Raw genomic sequence first — 23,717 nt, forward strand, 5'->3', positions numbered from 1 at the left:
TATAGACTCTAGTTTGCACTGATTGTGTTTTTCCCCCAATACCACCCCCTTTTTAACTCCTTGCAAAGTTGACATTCATTTGTTCTCCCTCATGCAAAAACATTTGTACATTTTATCACAATCATTGACCACTCTAGGCTTCAGTAAGCCACACAGTCCCTGTCTTTATCTTCTGTCTTTCCTTCAGGTGCCCTACATGCCCCTAACTTTTCTCTTTCAAGCATATTCACAGTCATCTTTCTTCAGTGTACTTACATTATTGGGCTCCAAACATTGTGCTCCAAACCTCTCTCTCCTGTCTTTTCCTGTCTGTAGTGCAACTTTTAGTATTTTCTGTAGAGCAGTTATCTTGTTCACAAACTGTCTCATTGTCTGAGAATATTTTAAACTCTCCTTCATATATAAGGACAGTTTTGCCAGATATGAAATTCTTGGTTGGCAGTGTTTCTCTTTTGGTATCTTAAATATATCATACCACTGCCTTCTTGCCTCCATGGTTTCTACTGAGAAATCTGCACATAGTCTTATTGATCTCCCCTTGTATGTTATGAATTGCTTTTCTCTTGCTGCTTCCAGAATTCTCTCTTTGTCTTTTACATTTGATAATCTGATTATTAAGTGTCTTGGCAAAAGTCTATTCTGATCTATTCTGTTTGGAGCTCATTGTGCTTCTTGGATCTGTAATTTTATATCTTTTATAAGGGATGGGAAATATTCAGTGACTATTTCATCCACTATTGCCTCTACCCCTTTTCCCTTTTCTTCCCCTTCTAGGACACTCATGACATGTACATTCCTGTCCTTCATGTTGTCACTCAGTTCCCTGAGATATCTCTTCATTCTTTTCCCCATCTGTTCTTTTGCGTGTAGGGTTTCAGATGTCCTCTTCTCCAGTTCATGAATCTTTTCTACTGCCTCTTGAAATCTGCTGCTGTGTGTCACTATGTATCCATCATCTCTTGTGCTGTGCTTTTCATTCCCATAAGTTCTTCCAATTGTTTTTTCAAACTTTTGATTTCTTGTGTTCCCCCAATGTCTTCTTCATATCCTTCATCTCTTTTGCCATATATCCCCTCAACTCATTGAATTCATTTTTGGACTGATTTTTCAATTGATTTAGGATATTTGTTTGATAATTTGTTGTTTCAATTCCTGTATCTCAGTTGAAGTGTAAGTTTGTTCCTTTGACTGAGCCAGATCTTCATTTTTCCTTGTGTGATTTTTCATTTTCTGTTGTCTAGGCATCTGGTTTCCTTGAATGCCCCAATCAGATTTTCCCAGACCAGAGGTGCTCAGGTCACAGGAGGAGTCTGTATTCATTATTAGGTTCCCCTGATGGTGGGTCCTAAAAGATTGACAGACTTTCCTGTGAGGTCCCTAGACTCTGTGCTTTCCCTATCCAGCCTAGCAGGTGGTGTTTGTCAGCCTGAGGCTCCCCACTGGTGTAAAGAAGTGCGGTCCCTTTTAGTCACAGTGGACCCTGACCTGGGAGGGGCCAAGAAGGTCAGAAGGCATGCTTAAGTTGTTTCTGCTTTGTTTGTTTGTTTGCCCCCAGGCCCTGGGGTCTGAATTCTCTGAGGGAGGGCAGCAAATTGAGCTGGTTGCACCCCCCTTTTCTTAGGGAAGATACACTCCCAAGGGAGTTATCTTCTCCATTTGAATTCCTCCCTTGTCTTTTTGGCTCTGTTTTCTGCATACTTGCCTGGGTCAACAAAGAATTGAATGTGTGTGAGGCTTCCTCTAATGGGCTGCTTAGAATGAGAGAAAAAAAAAAGAAAAATAGCAAAAGCCCCTTTTCAGAGGCAGTCCCTAGCCCCTGTTTTCTTGGGATACAGCCACCTTCCAGTATTCTGAAGATACCGAAGACACCAAAAGTCTCTGCTTTTATTTATTTATGTATTTTCCCCCATCAGCCCTGCCTCCTCCCTGCTGGAAGGAAGCTGCTTCCCTTCCTGCTCCATGCTTGAAGCTTGCATTCAGTAGTCCAAACATGTTAATTGAAATCGCAATTGGAGCTCAGCTGAGTTACTTTCCATGTAACCTGTTTCTTTTTTTCACATGGCAGAGTTTCAGCTTGGCCTGCCCTGTCCAAGGGGTGAAGGGCTTCAGTTCTGGTTTTGCAGAGTTTGTTTATGATTCTATACTACAATCTGAGGCATTCCACCCATTCCAAGCTGGTGTACAATGCGTGTTCATTCACAGATGTCTCCCAACAATTGTTCCAGATTATTTACTAATTGTTCCTGGTTATTTAATAGTTGTTCTAGAGGGCTGATTAAATTCCACAACTCTCTATGCTGCCATCTTGTTCTGCCCCTCTCAATAAATGCTTTTTAAAAGTGAACTGGATGCAACAAGAGGAGGAAATCAAGAAAAAAATCTCATTTACAATAGCAACCAAAAGAATCAAGTATTTAGGAATAAACTTAACCAAGGACACAAAAGACCTTTACATAGAAAACTATAAGAAACTCCTAAAAGAAATTGAACAAGATCTAAAACAATGGAAGAACATACCATGTTCATGGATTGGAAGACTAAATATTGTTAAGATGGCAATTTTGCCTAAACTGATTTACAGATTCAATGCAATACCAATTCAAATCCCAACAACTTACTTTACAGAAATAGAAAAACCAATAACTAAATTTATTTGGAAGGGTAAGGTGCCCTGAATAGCCAAAAATATCTTGAGAAAGAGGAATGAAGTGGGAGGTCTCACACTACCTGACTTTGAAGCATATTACAAAGCTACAGTGCTCAAAACAGCATGGTACTGTCATAAGGACAGATATACTGATCAATGGAATCGAATTGAATGTTCAGAAGTAGACCCTCACATCTACGGACAACTGATCTTTGATAAGGCAGTGAAGCCGAAGCAACTGGGAAAGAGCAGCCTGTTCAATAAATGATGTTTGGAGAATTGGATATCCATTTCCAAAAGAATGAAAGAGGATGTCCATCTCACACCTTATACCAAAATTAACTCAAAGTGGATCAGAGACCTAAACATTAGCATCAAGACCATAAAACTCTCAGAAGAAAATGTAGGGCAATATCTTAAAGATCTTGTGATAGGAGGTGGTTTCTTAGACCTCACACCCAAGGCACAAGCAACCAAAGAACAAATAGACAAATGGGATCTCCTCAAAATTAAACACTTTTGTACATCAAAGGACTTTGTCAGAAAAGTCAAAAGGCAACCTACACAATGGGAGATGATATTTGGAAACCACATATCAGATAAGGGTTTAATATCCCAAATATATAAAGGAATCCTGCATCTCAATAACAGAAAAACAAACAATCCAATTAAAAAATGGGCAAAAGACATGAACAGACATTTTTCTGAAGAGGAAATACAAATGGCTCAAAAGCATATGAAAAAATGCTCAACTTCACTGGCTATTAAGGAAATGCAAATCAAAACCACAATGAGATATCATCTCACACCTACCAGAATGGCCATTATCCAAAAAACAGAAAATGACAAGTGCTGGAGAGGATGTGGAGAAAGAGGCACTTATTCATTGTTGGTGGGAATGTAGAATGGTGCAACCACTCTGGAAGACAGTGTGGAGGTTCCTCAGGAAGCTAAATATAGATTTGCCATATGACCCAGCTATTCCATTGCTAGGTATATACTCAGAGGAACTGAAACTTAAGACACAAACAGACATTTGTAAACCGATGTTTATTGCAGCATTATTCACAATTGCCAAGAGATGGAAACAGCCCAAATGTCCATCAAAGGACGAGTGGATAAACAAACTGTGGTATATACACATGATGGAATATTATGCCACTGTAAGACAGAACAAAGACATGGATCATGTAATAATGTGGATGAACCTTGAGGACATTATGTTGAGCAAAGTTAGCCAGAAACAAAAGGACAGATTCTGTATAGTCTCACTAATATGAACAGACATTAATGAACAAACTTTGGGAGTTAAAAGCTGACAACACAGGCGACCAGGAGATAGAAAGAGGGCAGAGATCAGCCATTTGATGCTGAAGGACTACAGAATGTTTAGGATTGATTGCATAGATCCAGAAATAGATAGCATAATCCTGTGTGATGGTCGCACGGTATTGTAAGTACACTGAACAAAGATGTCTGTGAGTAAATCTGAAAGAGGTGGGATAGAAGAATGTATGACACCAGAGGTAAAGATAGATGATAAAGACTGGGACTGTATAACGTGGCAAAAACTGGAGTGGCCAATGACTGTTACTAAATATACAAATATAAAAATGTTTTTGCATGTGGGAAAGCAAATGAATGTCGACCATGTAGAAATTTGAAAAGGGGATGGTATTCAGGAAAAAATATAATCAAAGCAAACTGGAGTCTATGGTCAACAGTAACATTGTAATATACCTCCATTAAATGTAACAAAGGCAATATGCCAATGCTAAATGTATATGAGAGGGGGATATAGAGGAGGAATATGGGATTCTTGGTAGTGGTGCTATTTGCTGTCCTTACCAGTATATTGTATTGTATGACATGTTATTTTTCTTTTTATCATTTTTTTCTTATTGCTAAAAAAAGAAAAACAATTTTTCTTGTAGTAAAAAAAAAAAAGTGAACTGGATGAAAGTTTTCAACACAGTTGATTGAAAATGAAAAGAAAAAGCTTGTAAATTCAGACAGTTTCACAGTAGTTCAAAGGCCTACCACAAACAATAGGTGGTGAGTGCTCCCCCATTGGAAAATGCTCTTGTGGGGCCTGGAGAGGAGGGGCAAGTAGACTGTGCAGTTCTTAAGTGATTGCTCACCTGCAGCATGTACGGGAGATTGGGGAAGGCCGGGAGTGGATGTAAGCAGGAAGCAGGAATAGAACAGAGCCAGTTTTGATGTATCCCTTAAGTCCAACTTATTCAATGAAAAAGAAGCTATAGCTATGGGATTGCAATAAAGGGTCATTTCAAATCAAAGTAAATTAATAGAAACCCACTAAGTACCGTATGACAAAAAATTATCTGAAAATTACTTGAAAGCATGTTCAGCCTATTTTCTTAGAAAGGATTTGTAACCTTTAGTAAATATAAAGCACCACACTACATTTTGTTCTATAGTGTTGTACTGCTTACATCTGTAAAACAAAACAAAACAGAAAACCCACAGTTGTGTGTGCTTTATTCAACCAGTGAAAATCAGGGTGATAAACTTACACAGTATTGTCAATGTACTTAATGTCAAAGAATAGTCCACTTAAAATGGTTAAAATTATTTTTGTTATATATATTTTACCACAATTAAAAATAATTATAAAATAAGGTGGTAATAATGTGATGAAGAAATAAAAACAATGATAAAATCATTCAGTAATAACCATGCCAAGTATTTTAATCTTTTAACTCATTGGACCCTCATTGCCTCAGTGTTAAACTTGATCACCATTTTCCACCTCAGGGAAACAGAGTTTGGAGACATTGAGTGATTTTCCCAAGTCACAGACCTGGTAGGTGGAAGGTCTGTCTCACTTCAAGGACCACACTCTACAAAATAAATTTATTGACATTGGATATAGGTATGTGATGGTTTAATGGCATAAAATAGTGGCAGAAACAGGAAGAAAGGGGTGGGGTTGCTCCTGAGGTTTGAGGGTGATTCTGGGGCTAAGAGATGGCTGTTTGAGTTGCAGTGGTCATTGGAGACAAATGGTAGAAACATGAAAACCACAGGCGCAGGTGATGGCGATTCCAACACCTGGACTGAAAGGAGTAAGGAATTGCTGCAGATACCATTACAGTGAACAAGGGTGAGAGATTCTAAAATCAGCTAAAGTACAAAAACCCTTAGAATCAAGGAGCCAGGCCACCATGTTTCTTACTGTCAGGATGAGATGAGGCAATCTGAACTAAACCCACTTAATTGTGCTTGGCATTTGGAAAAGTTGCTGGGGACATACTGTACTCACTGAGGGATGCTGGCGGGCACATTTGCATGATCAGCCAGGCCTTTTCACCCTACACATGCGTTCCCAGATCAGAAGTCAGTCTGTGGGGCCCAGGGGCCAGACGGCCAGCTTTGAATCCTGCCATTCCCCAGCTGTGGCCCAGGGCGGGTCACCAGAAGTCTCTGACTCAGTGTCAGCATTTGCATCATGGTGACGTGATAAATTACTTAATTGGTGTAAAATGCTGAGAAACATTTGCTCTGGGCACCCCCCACCCCCTACCTTTTTTTTTTTAATGGAACCACAGATTTCAGTTAATTGAATGGCTAGTTAATAAAAGTGATCCATCATTCTCTCAGCCCCCTGCCTCACCAGTACCGAGAATTCCTGTTTCTGATGGTGTGAGTCAGACTCCCCTGGCGCATTAGAGGGCAAAAAGGGGGCATGCACCACAGGAGATGGTGCCTCAGGGATGTCAGAATTTGGCTTTGGTGAACAACCTTGGGCAAGCTTGGTGGACTCTAGACAGCTCCCCAGCCTTGATTTGCAGAAAAGCCTTTATGCCCGCACTGAAAGGGCAGGGGAAGAGGGGCGATCCCAACCTGTGTAAATACAGATGCCTCCAAGAAGGCGGTGAATCTGCGAGGTCATCACAGGTGGGCTGGCGGCTGCTTTTTTTTGGGGGGGGGGGTACATTTTCCAGAACCAAAGGCCTCTGTAGGCCTGCGGGACTTACTTTGTTTTCAGCCAAACAAAGACAATAACTGTTTAAACTAAAACAAACAAAAAACTGTCTATTATGACTTTGATTTCTTAAAAGAAAATGAAATTTAATACAAACTGGAAGAAGGGCATAATCTCCAAATTGACTATCATCTTTGTAATTGAACAAATTTAGTTTAAAGAGAAACCTATCACATCATCCTTCGTCTCATTTTCCTATGGACCTGGGCCTGAACTGGCCCTTGGGCTGACATCTGGGAACCTCTGTGTAAATATGCAGAGGGCAGCAAACCTAGCCAGGAGCCAGTTGCTGGCATGTCCTTTGTCCAGTTACCCACTGGCTCTTCCCTGATGTTTTTTAGAGCCCCCAGAGGTCTTTGACACCTAATTGAGGTATGGAGACCCCTGGTAGGATAAACACCAGAGACCTATGGAAACTACAGGCTTAAGAAGTGAGGCAGAGCTGCCAACTTTAGCAACTGCAGAGAGAAATGAGTGAAATCACTAGTGGGAGCTGGAATTTGTGTATTGGGCTGGAAAATGCAGTGGTGGACAGGGATAAAATCCTTGCTGAGAGTACATTGCCATCCACTGAGCACCACTGTGTACCAGCATCACTCCCCTTTATTTCCGAGTACTCTGTTTTCCTGCAAATATAATCTCTTTTTATTTTCTTAAAGTGAACCAGATCCCAAACAGACCATGAATTCTGCAGTAACATATCAAAGTCATCAGTGACAGAAGTTGCATTCACTGGTGCCTGATGCCCACACTATTCAGAAACTCCTTTAAAGAATTAGAGTCAAAAAATTGGACTTTCTTGAGATTTCTGTTGAGGTAGACATGATAGAGAACTGAATTGTGCAGAATCATCTGAATGCATTGATAATAAATGGACTCATGATGTATTCAACAGTCTGATGAGCTCTGTATGTTTATACATATCGTACAATTCTGCAACATGGATATGAACTGAGCTTCATGGGCTGTCTCCAAGAAAGATCCCCAGGCACTTAATTAAAGCTGATGTTGGATAGTGTTTCAAAGTATATTGATTCCATTTTCTCATAAAATCAGGATAAAGTTGCATTAATATTTCAAAGTCAATCCTTCTGGCATTTTTATTAATTGATAAAGATAATATTGGTTTGAAATAGAAAAAATATTATCATAAATATAATTGAATTGGGGAATATAACAAAAATTCCATCTTTACTTAGAGTGGCAGAATAAACCACCTGGGAAGGAAAGCTTACATATTTCCCCAGTCAAAGGGAAGTGTTCACCATCATCTTATGACCTAAGACAATTCCCAGGTAGAAAGACAAAGGAAATCCACCACCCGTGCTTATACCTACTCACCTCAGAAGGTGTGGCTTGGTTCACTGATTATTCTCAAGCCTGAAGATGCATAAGATGCTAAAGTCATTATTGGTTTCAGCTCTGCTTTATTCTCTTTTCAAGTCAAGAGTATTTGTGTCTTCTTTCTTAACTTCCATTATTTTGCAATAAGGCTGTAGTCCAAAATCATCAGCATGAGATGGTTACGGTTTTTCTCATACTTCACAGTTAGCAACTTCTTTCCTCAGTGGACTTTTAGTCCTGCTTTTCATCTTGGCCAAATGGTAAGAAAATGCAAAATGCCTTTCATTTTAATCCACAGTGTTGAAAAAAGAAACCGAGGCATCAAGTCTTTGTGAAATGATTGTTGTTAGGGGGGAGGAGGAGGAGAGTGGTGGTATAATTTAGAGAAAGGTACAGTAGATATATGTCTGAACATTTAACCATGTCATCTTTTAAAAGTATTGATGACTGCCAGACTCAAAAAGACAAATTATGTATGATTTCAGTAATAATATAAAGCCAAAAAATATATATAAATATATATTTATATAGGGGAATATCGGGGTGTGGGATGTTTTGAGGTGTTCTTTTTTATTTTTATTTTTTCTTTGTTTTGTAGTAATGAAAGTGTTCTAAAATTGATTGTGGTGATGAATGCACAACTATATGATGATACCGTGAGCCATTGATTGTTCACTTTGGATGGATTATATGGTGTGTGAATATATCTCAATAAAATTGCATTAAAAATATTGTATGGTTCCACTTATATGAAATATCTAGAATAAGTAAATTCATAGAGACAGAAAGTCTATTAGAGATTACCAGGAGCTGGGGGGAGGAGGGAATGGGGAGTTACTGCTTAATGGATACAGAGTTTCCAGTTTGGCGCCATAGCATCTTTGAAGTTAAGGCCTGTGTAATATTTATCTTTAGGTCCGCATAGTAAGGCTTAGTGCCTTATCATTATATGTACTCAATCTATTTTGTTCTACAACTGAGTTAAAGAAAATGTCTTCCTCTCCCTATCTATAAAAGTACATGACTGTTTTAGTTTGCTAAAGCTGATGAAATGCAACATACCAGAAATGGACTGACTTTTAACAATGGGATTTATTAGCTTACAAGTTTTGGCCACAAAAATGTCCAAATCAGGGTATCACAGGACCATGCCTTCTTCCTGAAAAACAGCTGCTGGAGATCTGGGACTCCTCTGTCACACGGTGATGTGTCTGCTAGCCCTTCTCTCCAAAGTTTCATTGCTTTCAGCTTCTGATTGCTCCATCTGTGGCTTTCTTTCTGAACTTCTGTGTGTTTCTCTTTCTCAGCTTCATCTATTTCTCGTGCCTTCTGTCTCTCTTATAAAGGACTCCAGTAAGAGGACTAAGACCCACTCTAAATGAGGTGGGTCACATCCAACTTAAGTTAAGATCCTACTCACAATGGGTCCACACCCATGGGAATGGATTAGCTTTAAGAACATGATCTTTTGGGGGTATATACAGCTTCAAACCATCACAGTAACTAAACTGAAAGATCTGGAAAAGAGTAAAACAACCCATGTCTGAATGAGAGACCAGTGTTTTCTCAGAGACTGTATTCAAATTTTGAATCATTGTTCAACAGTCTGGAAACAGATGGAACACACAGAGTGGTTTCCTGAAGAACCTCTAAAGAAGGAACTGTTGACAGAGGTGTGGGGAAGGTGACGGGAACCAAGCTAGGCCATGAAGCACTGGATCCCAAAACCCAGAGGCAATAGCCTCTTCAAGAACATCAGCTAGAGGTGTCTCCTTTTTTCTTAAAGTTGACACCCCTTTTCAACCTGAACAAATTAGGGTGGTCACTGCCTAGACATCCCTAAAGATTGGGAAAGTGATTGAACTAGAGGAAGGGGTAGCAATAGGCAAGATGGAATTTAACAAAAAGCCAACCCATTGTGTGGTATTTGTCATGGCAGCCTGGAAAATGAAGGCATCCTACAAGGTGAGTAATATTACCCCCATTTTCCAAATGAAGAAACTAAGGTTCAGAGAGATGAAATTTCCTGGCCAAAGATCACATGGCTAGGAAGTGACAGCTCTGGATACTAAACCTGAGCCTGTCTGAAGCTAATGCATGATCTCCTCACTACTGAGCTCTCTGCCCTGCTCAGCCTTTTCCTCATGTCTCTCTCTCTCTCTCTTTCCCTCCCCCCACCCTCTCTCTCTCCTCTCTCTCTCTCTCTCTGCTAACAGAGTACAGCATGACCTGGGATGCACCATATAGCTTTCCCTCCCCACCCATGGCTTCCTTTATGATTCCTTCTATCTTGCTGCCCCATAGACTTTCTGGAAGAAGGCAGAAGATGAACACATCTATTCACCCCTCTATCCAACCCACTGTCCCTCCCTCCCTCTATCTCTCAATCCATCCCAATTCTGCAGGCCTAAAATTCCCTGTAGAACCAACACACACCCTAACCATAACTTCAGCCTGAGCCTTAGGTCTCATTGTAATCCCAACTCTCCAAGTTACTTGAGAATAAAGTAAAAAGAATGAGGACTGAACAAACTGGAATAATTTTGGAAACACTGTCTCAGTTTTCAAATTTGAAAAGTGATTCCCCAAACCCTTTCACATCCAATATGCCATTTTAGTCTCTCAACAGCTTTGTAGGTTAAAAGCTATGATTACCTTCAACTTACAAACAAGGACAGCAAAGCTGGGAGAGATGGAGGGGCCACTCACAGTCACCCCCATGCTTCAGAGACAATGTGATGAGTTTTGGCTTCCTGACTCTGAAATTGGAGTAAACCTGCACTCCACTGCCTGCACAAAGGCTTGTCTGGAAAGACATCTCAAAAGACACCTTGATCAAACTGAGTTGAGAGATCACTCTGGAGGTTATTTTTATGCATTATATGGATATCCCTTTGTAGATTTTAGTGTATTAGACTAGCTAGAAGGAAATACCTGAAACTGTCAAACTGCAACCAGTAGACTTGATTCTTGAAGATGATCATACAACTATATAGTTTACATGGTGTGGATTGTGTGATTGTGAAAACCTTGTGGATCATACTCCCTTTATCCAGTGTATGGATGGATGAGTAGAAAAATGGGGACAAAAAAGTAATTGAATAGTAGGGGGAATGGGGAATGGGATTTTTTGGGTGTTCTTTTTTACTTTTATTTTTACTCTTATTTTTATTTTTATTATTTCTTTAGAGTAATGAAAATGTTAAAAAATGTTGATTGTGGTGATGAATGCACAACTATATGATGATACTGTGAACAACTGATTGTACACTTTGGATGACTGTATGGTATGTGAATATATCTCACTAAAATTTTGCAGAGCAAAATAAAAGACACCTTGAGGGGATCAAGAGATTATAATCCACATTGGAGGAATCTTGCTAGACTTGCTCCTAATTTTCTGTGTTACATTCATTCTTATTCATTCTTTCATACTTCTTTAGTTTGTTCACTAAATAAATACCCCTAACACACATCCCACTGCTGATAGCACTGAGAAAACAACCAGAATTGCTAGGGTACCTTCCAGATAAGGGCTCAGCACCCCCACTTCTGACCCCCATTTCCTCTACCTGGCTCAAATTTGAGCCTTTGGGACCCAGTTTTGTCCCCTCACTGCCCGGTCTAATTAACCCTAATTAGCCATGGTCCCAAGTGAGGATTTCCTATAAACCCTTTTCCTTGGTCAGTGTGGGGCTTTAGCAAACCTGGTCTTCCTTCTACCACTGGGTTGAGGAGTGACTCTGAATAGAATCTGAATGGCAAATGGAATTATGATTTGGAGTTTATGCACCCGAGAAAAGGAGTAAAGAAGATTCAAGGAGGAGGTAGTAGTATTTACTGAAGCCCTGAAAGGGCCATATGTGGCCAAAACATGGGATTCATTCAAGAGGGGAGGCTGCAAAGAAGGGGTGGGCTTAGATGATGGAGACCCCCAACATGTCTCTTTGCACATAAAACAAAATCCAAACTCTGTAATTTGCCCTGTAAGACTCTCCCTGCCCTGACCTCCTGCCTTGGGCCCTAGCCTCCTCTTAGACTACTCTCCCTGTAGGCCTGCTTTGAACTGACCTTGCTCCTTCTGAGGATGTTTCCCTCAGCTTAGAATGCCCTCTGCCCACCTCATGTGGTTAATGCATTCATCAGAAGGCTGGAGGCCTCTCCTGGCCTCCCAGACTGGGTCAGCTCCCTGAGTGTGATATACTCCCCAGGCCCTGGAGACCTTCACTCACAACCTCTATCCCAGGTTGCAATTGTCTAGTAATTTGTCTATTAGTTGAGTATCCGTCTCTCTCCATTAGGATGTAAGCTCCATGAGAGTGGAGTCTAGGTCTGTCTATTCACTGCTCTATCTCCAATTACCTAGCACAGTGCTTGGTATGTAGTAGTTGTTGATAAATACTTGGTGAATAAATGGATGGAAGGAAAGGAGGAGGGGGAAGGAAGGAGGGAGGGAGGGAGGGAGGACAAATGAATGAACAGACAGAGAGATGAGTGAATGGATGATAAATGAGTGGAAGGATGGGTGGATGGATGATGAATGAAGACCCAAAAGTGTTTAGGGAGACAAGTGCCAGACTTGCTTTGAAGGATGGACTCCTGGTTGCAGTGTGGTGGACGATTTTAGAGAAGGATGATTTTTCCTCTAAACTTCCAAACTGTCAGAAGTCTAGCTTGGCTGGGATCTCTCGATCTAATCAAGGAGGCTGCTACCGATCTAATCAAGGAGGCTGCTACCGGGAGTCTGTCTGCATTGGGTCTTTGGTTTTACATCTCCCCCACCTAGTGGCTGCAGTGTGTATTCCTCAGGGAGAGGAAGTCAGTCACTGCGTGAGGTGCTTGGAAAGTCACCTGCTTTGAGAGAGCTCTCCTGGCTGCTCGAATCCCCCCACCTAGTCCTCACCAAGGGATTTCAATTCCTCATACTTAACACATCTTTCTATGAAGTGCTTACTAAAATGCAAATATGTTCCTTTAGGAAAATAAGCACGGTTTAGGAAAGTGTCATCTTCTGAGTTATTAATGATTAACATAGGGCAATAATTTAAGTGTTAACCTTAATGACTTACGTACTGAGCATCTACAAGGACCAAGTGATAATTCTAAGTGTAAATGCTGATCATGCCACCTTATAGTCAAAATAGTTGATCAAATGCGTATGTTTGCCTTTTTATTTTTTAATGCAACTATGCCAGCCCTGCCTTGTTTGTCAGACTGCCAAGCTGCATTGCTTGATCCTGAAGCCATCTTTACAATATTCTGCAATATTTTTTACATCTTTGCAATATTCTGCAGCATCTCCTCCAGGCCATCTCTGTCCTGGGTAATAGGAATACAGAGAGGAATGAGGCAGGGAGATGGGAGTCAGGTGTTGGAAAGCCATATAGGATTCAGAGCCAGAGAGGCCAGGGCTTTGGAATCCAGCACTACCACTTCTTATCTCTGTGACCTGAGACAGGTCACTTAGCTTCTCTGAGACTCATGCTTCCATAAAATGGGAATCAGTAACTTCAAATGCAATGGATATCATCATCCCCATTTTTGCAGATGAGATGGAGACTCAAAGAGGAGAAATCATTTCTGTGCCTGCAGTTGGAGAGGCACTCAATTCCGGAGCCCAAGCACAGTTCTTTGCACTCTGCCATGCTGAATAAAGTGATCACATGAACAAATGATTCGTGCATCATTTTTAGAGACACTGTGCACTTGCTTGCCAGTCTAAATGTCAGCCTCAGCTCCCATCACTGATTCCTGCCTGTTCTACAACCCTGCCACCTCTAATGCTAACATAGAGGCTCAAGGTTGCTTTGTTTTTCTCCTTTAATTGGCATCAGTTCAGCAAGAGGTGAAAGATTCTCTTCCTTTTCCAATTAGATAAAAAAAAAATCTGTTAAATACTTTGAGATCTCAGGATGAAAGGACCTCTTGAAACACTATCCACACATGAATGTTAGATTCTTTACCTTTTCATTTGCTTGCCAGGCAAAGTTAAAGGAAACAGCCATGGTCTTTGATTTCTCATTCGTAAGACCCAACTATTTCAGTTCCTATTGATCTTACCTCCACTTGTACATTCCATTTTCTGCTGTTTCTTAAACTTGCTCTGCATGCTTATGTGAAGGCATTCATTTAAAATAATTTTAATTGATAATGAAATATGGGGGTGCACTCTTTTCCAGCTAAGATGCCCCTTTTTTGTAAGCCTATCAGAATGCAAAATAGAAATGATGTGTAAATTAACATTACCTGCTCTCCACACACAATTACAAACAAGGTCTTTCTGGTACACAATCCAGACACAATGCATTCTTCCTCCCATGGTCCCTGGGCTTGCACACCCTGCATGTGTTCATTTAGTCTCTCATTCAATCATCAACTATTTATTGGGGTCTACTATGCACCTGGCCATGTCCCAGACCCTGGGGACACAGATAAATAAGACCCAGAGGCAGCACAGACTAGCATGAGTTTTGGAAACAGACAGACCTGGATTTTTCACTTGACTTTATTATTAGGGTTATGTGACCCTCTCTAATTGCTTAACATGCCTGAGACTCAATTTCTTCATCTGTAGAATAGAAATTGCTGAAGTGTTTAAACATAGTCTGTGCCTGGTGCTAAATGAACAGCAGGTATAATGCGTCAATTGAACTGTGTAACTTTAGCATGGTCTTGGTCCTCAGAGTACCCAGATGTATTGGAGATCACAGAAATTTACTATATATTTAAGGGGACTTAAATATATAGGTACAAAGGGTACTATGAGGGTACAAAGGAGGGGCTGACTCCATGGGGTGCTGGCGAAAGATTCAGAGAGAAGGAGATATCATTTGTAAGACAGACTCACCAGAAAGGGAAGGGAAAATGGCATTGAAAGTAAAGGGGGCAGCATGTAGAAAAGCACAGGGTCATAAAAGAAGTAGAAAGATGATTATGATTACTGCAGTATAGGTGTGTGGATGGAGGGTAAGAGAAGAGATGAGATAAAAGATTACAATCAGTGATGGAGCCTTGAGTATCTACAAAGGAGGCTGCATTGTAGGGCCAAGGGGTGGAGATTACTTTTTTTGGAAGTGTGGGTCTTCTCTCCCCACACTTACCCCAAATGCCAAAAACACTAATGGGAACTCTTATGGGAATTATTTTCCCATCAAAGGAGAAAGAAGACGCCAGTGTAATGCAGTTGCAAGTTCACTTCAATTCACATCAAGAAATAGTAATCAAATTTCCCATCTGTGCCTTGCACGCATCTTTCTCCTTGATATCTAAGTGTCTGCAACCCATAGACTTTTTGTATCATATGTATTCATTATGTAATTTTTCATATGTAGCAATAGGGAATAAAATACTCTCAACCTCCCACTATGCTTTATCAGATTAAGCTGCATTTGTTTTATATTTTTTTAAATAAATAAAACATTCAGATTCCCAGTGCATACATCATGATCCCATTCTCTGCCCTTCCTTCCCTAGGATTGGTGTTTATCATTTGGTGGGGTATTCTAATACATTTACTAAGTCATGCATCAATAAACAATACATGATATTGTTTTTAAACTTTTACTAAGTCATGCATCAATAAATGATACATAATACTGTTTTGCATACTTTGAATTATAAAATAAATGGTGTCATTCAAGAAGTGTGATTGTTTTTGACTTTTTTAACAATGTTTAAGAAAATCAGCTTCTCTGCCATCTGTTGTTTTTAATGAAGTTCTCTATATTCTTTTCTCTCCTCTGCCAACAGGGAGGCTAAAAATTACATTTCTATTTCTTTAGTGGTTACTTTTATATTTTTTAATTACACAATTATAATAATACCAACAGTTAATTAATATTTCTATCTTCTTCCTGCCATGGCAAAGCTGTGTATGTTAGTCAGGGTCCAATCAGGAGACAGGAAGGACACAGTAATTTGAAAAGGAAAAGTTTATTAGGAAGAAGCATTAACCCTCACTGGGGGTTGGCGTAAAGAGGCACTGGCCGCAAGCAACCAAAGAGAACTCTAAAGAAAGTTTGAACCATAGATATAGGGAGCAGCCACTGCCTCTAGGGCTCAGGCAGTGTGTCCAGGGAAGGAACAAATCTGAAAGAGGCACCCATCCAGCTAGGGATGGGATTCAGACCTCATTGGAAAGGGTGCAGCCAAGGCACACGGAATGGTAAGGGGCTTTGCATGCAGAACTCACGGGAATCCACCAATTGGGGTAGTATGCAAGGAGCACACTCTCTGGAGCTTCGGGGAAGGTGTCTCTGGAAGCACACACAAATTGCACCTCCCCCCACAAAAGAAAAGAAAAAGCGTCCCTCTGGTGCCCTCTACTGTCAAAACTTAACATCATCTCAGCTGGCAAGGGAGAAATATCCTAGTATCATAAGCAGGGCAATGAAGGGTGGATGTGGAGCTAAGAAGCAATAGATTGATAACTGGCAAAACACCTTAGCAGATTTATCTGATGTCACATCACACCCAAACACTTGGGCATGCATGCTTTATTTGTATTTAGAGTTTTAATTTTACCTTTTAAAATAAAAACATTGAAAATGTTTTTGATATGGGTGATTAATTCAGCTTGCCAATTTTTTTTGTCAACATCTCTGCCCAACATTGTTTCTTCCATGCCTTCTGTGCTTCTCTTCTTGTGGAAGTGCAGCCTTTCATAACTCATTTTATACAGTTCTTAGAGAGACAGATTTTGGACCAATAGCCCATCTGTTTTGCTTCATGCTAGCAAGAAAACTCTTTCTCTCTCTGAAACCCTGGTGTCTCAGGAATTGGTCATTTGAGTGCATCTGGTGAGAGAATCCACCGCCTTGGTCCAGTAACAATTTGGTGACCCCACAAAGGTATGATACCTGAGACTTTGGAGTAACTGAGGCTTTTGCAGCTGCTGGACTGTATTTGGTCTAGAGGCTCTGCAACCAGGTTTTTCTCTGTCCTGCTGGCACTCCAGACCCTTGGCTCTTTAAAAAGCTTCAAAGAGAGAATTGTTTCCAGTTTCAAGTCCGGACATCTGGCTGGAGACTTAAAGCCTCCAGATTGTTCCTATGCCACATAAGCTCTGAAACCCAGAAGTACTGGTCTCTCCAAGAGCATCAACCATTTCCATCTCTCTGCCCCATAATGTCAATGACCTTTTTTCAGCATAAAGCAGTTAGAAGAGTCATCACCCAGATATCCCTCAAAATTGAGGGAAAATATCAAATGAGAGGGAGGAGTTGCAACTGAGAAGTTAGGATTTAAGGACTGATTATGATTACTGAATTGGTATATAGATAATCCTTTTTACTTTCTGGTATATAAGAGTAGACAGAGGGAAATAGCTGAAACCTGAACTGTAATTCAGCTGCCTTGATCTCTGATAATGATTGTAAAGCCTTTATCTTGTGCCCTTGTGATTGTAAAAACCTTGTGACTAACCTTCACTTGTACACATTTATCCAGTTTTTTTACTTCAAAGTCTTATGATCACTAAAGATAGCCCTAATGTTTATTAATGAAGGGTCTTGGGTCAACCCAGAACCAACCCCAAGTTCAAAGTTATCTTGATAACCAAAATGGGTCCGCCTGACATGCAAAAAGTAGCTTAGACTTTAACCTACAAGTAACCTATACCTCATTATAATACAAAAAATCACTCTCATCATCATATTAAAGCTGCCATTTTCTTATATACATTCTGTGACTAAGCATGTAATCAATCTGCGCGTGCTCAATAATTAGATCACCTCTAATTACATCATCTGGGGTCATTGTACTCATTATCCTAAAACCTACCCATCTTTTGATACTATAAAACTATCAGAATTACTGCCATTTGGGGAGACAGATTTTGGACTGACAGGCCATCTGTTCTCTTGCTTCACACCTAGCAATAAACTCTTTCTTTGGGAAAAGAAATACAGGTCTTAGAGGTAAGCATGATTATTTCCTATATGTCAGAAAGTATCTTTAGTTTGTCCTCACTCAAAATTTAATTTAGCTTAATATAAAATATTAAATATAAAATATTGGTTGGGTTATTATTCCTTAGCACTTTGAGGGTATGACTTTTATCTTTCAAAATACATTGTTGTCAGTGAGAAATCTTCCAACAGAAAAAGTGCTATATTGACTAAGTAACCTGTCTTTGTTCTCTGGTGATGCTGCCTCTTAGCCTTGATGTTTGACAGTTTCATTATGACGTGACTGGGTATAATTTATTTTCAGTTCTTCTTCCCAGACTTCTGAGTGCTCTTTCACTCTAACTTTTCTGGAAAGTTCTCAAGAATCATTTCTGCAAATATTACTTTTCTTCCATTCTCTCCACTTCTGGAATTCTTATGAGACAAATGTTGTCATCCCTCCATCCACCAATCATTCATTTCTCCTGACTTTTTTATACAATTTCTAAACTCTTTGCTTTCTGTGAAGTGTTTGCTATATTTCTCTGTATTGATTTCCAATTCTTTAATTGTTTCCTGGTATTTTAAGTTTCCTAGCTGCTAAAACAAATACCATACCGTGGGTTGGCTTAAACAATGGGAATTTATTGACTCATGGTTTTGAGGCTAGGAAAAGTCCAAAACTGAGGGATGAACAAGGCAGTGCTTTCTCCCCAAAGATGTGACATCTCACATTGGCTGCTGGCAATCTTTGGTCCTTGGATTTTTCATCACATGACAATGACTTCTTCTTTCTCTTCCTGGTTCCATTGACTTCCAACTTCTTCATCTCTACATGACTTTCTCTTCATGAAGCCTTCCATAATGATAGGATTAAGTTTCACCCTCATTCACTTGGGCTACACTGTAACTAAAAATAACATATTCAAAAAGTACTATTTACAATGGGTCCAAAACTATAACCAATTTTGATGAGACTTTGTACTTATCATTGTTAGTGAAATGACTTAAGCTTGTAGGATATTGTGATGGAATGATTAGATTTTGCATGTGAGAGGAACATGTCTTTTACATGTCCAGAGGGCTGACTGTGATGAATTGAATTGTGTATCCCAGTTTGGACATATTCTTGGTCTTGGGCTGCATTCTGATGGGTGTGGCCACATTGTAAATAGGATTTCTTCAAGATGTGACTTCAGTTAGGGCATGGCCCAAATGAACCATGTTGGCTTTAATCTGGATTACTGGAGTCCTTTACAAGCAGAGTGAAAGTCAGCCATTGGGAGCAGCCAGAAGTCTATTGAACCTGAAATAGAAAGAAGACACCACCATATGCATTGCTCTGTGATGGAAAAGCCAACAACCAAGGATCACCCACAGACAGCCCCAGAAAAGCATGGTTTTCAGGGAGAAAAACTTGCCTTGCTGATGCTTCAATTTTGGACTTCTCCTAGCCTCAAAACCATGAGCCAATAAATCCCCATTGTTTAAGCCAACCCATTCTGTGGTGTTTGTTTTAACAGCTGGGAAACTAACAGCTGGGAATCTAAATTATATATCCCAAGATCTATAATTTCTTATTTTTCATATTCATCAGTGATTTTTAAAAAATTTCTTAATGTCTTACACTTTTATCTTTCCAAATATTCTAAATATTCTTACTTTAATGTCTTTTTAAGACTATTATGTAATAGTAATTTTTATGTAATAGTAATTCCCAGATAGCAATTTCATATTCAAATTGTTGGTTTGGGAATTGTCTTTCTTAACATTAGATTTCTTTATGAGTTTCAAATTTCTGGTTTTTAGGCTCATTTTTAAGTGAAATGTCTCTCTGTCTCTCTCCCTCCCTCCCTGCCTCATCTCTTCTCCTCCCTCATCTCCACTCCTCTCCCTTCTCCCTCTCCCTCCTCCCTTCTTCCCCTACCTTTGAGTTCACCCTTCCATAGCTGCTGGTTTTGCATTTGCTTCCACTTGGCCCTCCAGGACACAACTGAGGACTTCAAAAGGCAGCTTAGAATTATTGCCTATGGTGATGCTGATGGTTAATGTGCCGGTTTGAATGTATTATGTCCCCCAGAAAAAGCCATATTCTTTGGTGCAATCTTGTGGGGCAGACAGAATAGTGGGGATTAAGTTGGAATGTTTGGATTAGGTTGTTTGCATGGAGATGTGCCCCACCCAGCTGTGGGAGGTGACTCTGGTGGGATACTCCCATGGAGGTGTGGCCCCACCCATTCGGGGTGGGCCTTGATCAGTGGAGCCACATAAATGAGCTGGCTCAAGGAGAGGAAACAGAGTGCAGCTGGGAGTGATGTTTGAAGAGGAGCAAGCTTGCTAGAGAGAAACGTCCTGGGAGAAAGCCGTTTTGAAACCAGAACTTTGGAGCAGACGCCAGCCACGTGCCTTCCCAGCTAACAGAGGTTTTCCGGATGCCATTGGCCATCCTCCAGTGAAGGTACCCGATTACTGATGTGTTACTTTGGATACTTTATGGCCTTAAGACTGTAACTGTATAGCCAAATAAACCCCCTTTTTATAAAAGCCAATCCATCTCTGGTGTTTTGCATTCCACAGCATTAGCAAACTAAAACAGTTACTCAGGTCCAATCACAGAGCCTGGGGTAACTGCCTCAGCCCCAGAACCTACAGCTGGCTCACATACTCCCCCTCTACCAGAACATCCCCATGGGTATGGTCCAGGCAGCATGACAGTAGAGTTCAACGTCTTCTCACAAGAGGTTAGGGAAGGGATCCAGGACCCTGGATCAAGCAATGAGCCCAGCTCTTGTGGAACAGTTTTAGTCACTTTATCCCACAGGAATTGAATTCTCAGCCATTTATTCTTATGTAAGGTCCCCACCTCTTCAGCCCCACCCACCCATTTGGAGTTTCAGCTCCATTTCTGGTCCACAGGTATGTTCATCTTATATTTGAGTCAATTACATTATTTTGGTTTCATTTCTGTTTTTTAAAAAATTATACATTATTGCTATTTTCATAATGCTGGATTTCTTGAGATCCTTTGATTTTTTCAACCCCCAAATACCTACAGACCTTCAAGAGGTTTTCACACAAATAACTAGTTGGCTAGAACACAGATACTGTAGTTGACATGTAATTTGGTACACTCTTTCTGGAAAGAAACATGGATCTAAATTCTAAAAAATATTCACATCTTTCAAACATTATTCACTTCTGTAAATAAAGTCCAAGTAAAGAATCTTGGAAAGGGACAAAGTCTAAGAAAAAAGGATGTTCCTCAAAACATTATTTTAAAATGTAGAAAAAGATGGGAATAACCAGAAATAGAAGTAAACCCATAGAGTGATAGAATGGAATATTGTTCAGACATTAAATACGTTTTAAAAAGCAACTTTATAATGGCATGGTAATGGTTCATGATATGTAATGTTCACTGCAAATGTCAGGAGCCAAATTGTCTAAAGAATATTAGTAACTTTCTAATTAGTAACATTTGTCTGAGTCACTGTCACAAATACCACATGATGGGTTGGCTCAAGCATTTATTGACTCATGGTTTCAAAGATCAGAATCCAAAATCCAGATACCAGCAAGACTGGCTTTCACTCCAAAGACTGTAATTCTGGTGCTGGCTGCCAGCAATCCTTGGGGTTCCTTGACTTTCCGGTCACATGCTGATGTCCTGTCCTTTCCCTTCTGGGTTCCTGCTGACTTCCTACTTCTAGTTCCTCTCCATATCTTTCTCTTTATAAGGCCCCCAATAATCCAGATTAAAACCCACCCTGCTTCAGCTGACCATACTTTAACTAAAACTAACATCTTCAAGATGTGCTGTTGACAATGGGTTCACAACCACAAGAATGCAGATTAAGATTAAGAGCGTGTCTAAATTGGGGTACATATTTCAATCTACCTTAGTAATTAAACACATATTTTTTTAAGCATGCACATGCATTGAATAAAAACCCTACATGGAGATTTGCTTCTTCTTTGTCTTTGGGATTGAAGGCAATTTCTGTTTTCTTCTTTGTTCTTTTTAATATATTCCATGATTTCTATAGCAGAGCATATTTAAGTTTTGTAGTTAGGGAAACAAAAGCAAGGCACTTTAAAAATGATAGCAGTTATCCTGCTGCACTCTTATTACACAGCAGGGGCTGCCTTTCGTGTTTCCACTGCTAAGCACTTGGAAGTAGGGGCTGGATTCAACACCTTCTCCACACCCACAACCTGGTAATGTAGGTCCTAATGCACTCAAAAGGATCCCCAGGAGCCACAATTCCTGCCCACCCTGATTACCCAGTATTCTAATGCCTCCAAGACCTGCTTCTTAGTGCCAATCACCTGGCCAAAATCCTGCTACCAGTGGCCTGTGCAACTCTTCTTAAAATTACTTGGTATAGCTTGGTGAGAACACACCATGTAACAGTCTCTGCACCCAAAGCTTTACAGATCTTTTTGCTCATCCTTACAACACCCCTGTGAAGCATTGGTTCAGTTTTCCAAATGGGGAAACTGAGGCTCAAAAAAGCAACTTTCCCAAAGCCATAAAAGAATTGACCAACCCCAGATACTTCTAATAGCCAAGGTCATGTTCCTTCCCCTCCACTCCATGGTCTTTTGTGATTTTGTGATGGAAGAACTATTCTCAGGTGCCCAGCTGCCCTTCCCTGAGCTGACCCTTGTCCCGAGTCATCCCCTCATCTTGTCTCACCCTGCCACCCCAACTCCCACCCATCCCCATCAGCAGCACTCCTTCCCGAGGTCCCCACATGCCTCATAACCCAATGCCAACAGATGAAGGCTGAGTGGGTGTTTCAGGCATTATAACTCTCAAGAGAAGAGAATAGCAAACAAGACAGGCAAGCTTGACAAAGTGACAGTGAAAAGCCCAGAAAAAGGACTCCTGAAGTTGTCTTGATTTGATCAAAAGAGATTTAAAAAAAAAAAACCTAAGTGATAGAAATGATATGCTGAGGTGGCATCAAAATTGTGTTAATAGCTTCAACCTTTTTCTTAGCAACATGAAAATAAAAAGTACTTTTCCATTGTGCTGGGGAAGATGTGGAAGAAGTTGAAATTGGGTTGGCGCTGCCTGAAAACTTCAGAAACTGGAGACAGCAAGAGCATGCTAAGCGGAGGCCTCCTGTAGGAGTTGTCTGGAGATACTTGCTTCTTGGTCTAGAAGGGCCTGCCTGTGGGAAGAAAGATAGGTAGGTCTGTAACCACTCTGTATTTATACAAGCAAACTGAAGCTCCCATCTCTTTGCTGAAATTGCATTGTGTAGAAATGCTTAGTACATGTGAGACATGAAAAATTCCTTGGCAGAGCTCTGGAGACAATCCCAAGGAAGCAAATGGCCATTGGAGAAATTTTTGTGACACTTGGAGATGCTCCATCATGTCTGTGTGTCCAGTTGGCTCATGAAAGTCAATAGTGTAAATTGTTTCCCAACTCTGTGTTCAATGAGGGACTTCACATTGGTAACATGAAATGTCATGGTGGGAGTATTTACACCACAGAAACTGGCAAATGCTGCAAACTAGGACTTTTTCTTTCTTCCAATATTCCCTCATCTTCAGTCTTTCCTCTGTATACTTCCTGGTTCCCCAAACCCTCTCTAAGCTAATGACTCCCAACTCTACCCATCCCCAGCCCAGACTTATTTCCCAAGCTCCAGACCTACAACCGAGGCTGCCTTTTAGACATCGCTTTCTAGATTCCATGATCTCTCCTAAAAACCATCTACTTCTTCCAGGTTTCCATCTCAGTGAATGACACTGTTGTCCCCCAAAGTCTCTTCCACTTCTTGAATTCTGGGCAGCCATGAGGTCCCACTAATTC

The sequence above is a fragment of the Choloepus didactylus genome, chromosome 13 (assembly GCF_015220235.1).
Source record: "Choloepus didactylus isolate mChoDid1 chromosome 13, mChoDid1.pri, whole genome shotgun sequence".
In the NCBI taxonomy this organism is placed as follows: Eukaryota; Metazoa; Chordata; class Mammalia; order Pilosa; family Megalonychidae; genus Choloepus; species Choloepus didactylus.